A 2,500-nucleotide genomic window follows, 5' to 3' on the forward strand; every position below is an offset into this window, starting at 1 on the left:
AACAACAGGGCGAAGAGGAGGTGCAAGAGATCTAGAGGATGTATTAAGGGTTGGAAGGATGTGCAGGGTGCATCATGCTCGCCTTGTTTGAAAACTGACCCAGAATAATTAACAAAAATATTGAACGGGCATCTTTTCTTTTCACTTGTATAAGTTGGTGCAATGATGCTCAGGCAAGTGCTGTGAATGTGTTAAGTTGTTGCCTCTAGACAAGTTTCCTGCTAAAACAGTCCTCACTTACGATTTTAATTAACGTAAATGACAATAACTGCAATACATGTATAAATAGCATTATTGGATATGCAAAGGAATAGCTGGAAGTCAGTTTCCAGCACTTTACGCCTTGGCTAAAAGAGGGAGGTGAGGGAACGTAAGCATCTTCCGTCTCACCACAGACAAGCCTCCAGAGTGAGAGTCGAAGAGCACAAAGGATTATCACATCTTCACTACATATCTGAGCGATATCCGTATAGAGAATATCTGAAATTTGTTGCGTGATCGTGACTGAAATATGCCTTCAAACTTCTAGTAGCTAACTAACATATTCTCATGAAAGTTTAATTAATATAATTTTGTTATGAATAGCCAAAGTTGAATATATTTAGCTGATTTATAACCGTTGTAATACGTTCAAGTAAATTAAAAAAACATTTTTTCCTTTTACTTTATTTTGGTGTCTAGCATAAGAATAAAAGGCCAGTAACAGGTGGAGAAGGTTGATAGGAAGTAAGAAGGATTATCAGATGTTGGAGAATATCCAAAGAAAGTGAGAAAGAAGAAATATCAAGGGTCAGGAAGATACGAAGAAGGTAGATAAGGAGCAAAAGCATTAGATATAGGAAAGGATGAAAGCAACTGGACAGGGATGGGATCGAGAAACTGTAGAAAGGATGAAGAGAAGATGAAAGTAATGGATCATAGAATTTAGACTAGGATTTAACTAAAATACTAACACGTAGACTACACGTGTTGGCTAGTCTATGGTGGTGAGTAAGGTTTGAGAAGATTCTTACAGCACAGTGAAGCGTTGAGCACACCGGGAGAACCTCACTAAATGATGAACCTCTTCACTTGCAGGTCCTGGGAAGAGCCAGTAAAATTTATTCCAGGTAAAAAGAAAAGTTTGGAGAGAGAGAGAGAAAGAGAGAGAGAGAGAGAGAGAGAGAGAGAGAGAGAGAGAGAGAGAGAGAGAGAGAGAGAGAGAGAGAGAGAGAGAGAGAGAGAGGGCGGGAGGTAGAGAGAGAGAGAATGCCTGGCTTAAAATGCAGTGAAGGAGTGTAGGAAGTACAGAGTAGAACCTACACCAGTAAACTGACAGCCAAAGAGGGAAACATGAAGGCGGTTACTATCATATATCAAAACAGGAAACAAGAAGCTAATTTCAGTTTAGAATGACGAAAAAAAAGCAAAGATCAAATCCAGGTTATTCCACAGCCACACCAAGAATAAGATGACAATTAAGGATCAAGTGCTTAGGTAGACGATAGATGGAAACTTCTCAACGAGATGATAAGGACATACACTAAGAATTTAACGAAAGATTTTGAAGCATCTTCCAAGCACATAATTAAAAATATCAAAAGCAGAAAGAGAGCAAGATTCTATCCCAGTGTTATCTCAGCGGACACGCTACAAGCAGTGATACCGGTCAAAACATCGTCATGGATACTGAAAAATGTAGTAACTTCAGCAGCGTACATCAGGGTAGTAAACGTAGGAATTGCCTTAAAAAATAACAACAGAATTTCTTGAATTCTCAGTTTATCATGTACATATAAGAGATCCTCGAGTATGTAGCCTCAGCGACGAGGCTGTCGCCAAGCAAAGCCATACATGGAAACTAAAACGAAAAAATGGGAAAGATTTGCTATCAGGACGGAGCCTAAACAGAGGAAAGAACTGGGTAAAGAACGCATATGACCTCAGGTCTCTGACAAAGAGTAAAATTTGAACAGGCATTACCAAGACATGCAGTGTATGCCGGAACATCGGAAAATCAGATGAAGCGTATTATTTAGACCCAGACTGTGAGACAAGCCTTCAAGTCGTACAGATGTTAGAAAAAATTCTTCTGTGCCGGGGATACCTGGATACTTGAAGAATATTTTCGATGATCAAATCTCATAAGACCCGGTCCTAGACCAGGTCTTCTGGAGGCTCAAGACCTGGTCAACTAGACTGTTATTGCTGGCCACATATAGTCAGACGTACGATTCACCACTTGGATGATCAGGAATTTACTTGAGTCAGCTATCAAGTTGGTAATTCCGTTATGTATGAAGGAAGAGGACTGACGGGTCTTGAGGCCCCTTTCACTTATTACGCTCATGCTTTTCAATGAGTACATTTTTGCACTGTCTAACGAGCCTCCTTTTTTGTAGAGAGTGAATTCTGTGTGCAGACTCGGGACTATTCTTTCTAGGATTTTTCAAGTGTAAATTATAATGTAGTTTTTACCTAAGTTTCAAAGAGGAACTTCAGACAAACCCATTTATTTTGG

Source organism: Cherax quadricarinatus, chromosome 12, assembly GCF_038502225.1.
Source record: "Cherax quadricarinatus isolate ZL_2023a chromosome 12, ASM3850222v1, whole genome shotgun sequence".
Classification (NCBI taxonomy): domain Eukaryota; kingdom Metazoa; phylum Arthropoda; class Malacostraca; order Decapoda; family Parastacidae; genus Cherax; species Cherax quadricarinatus.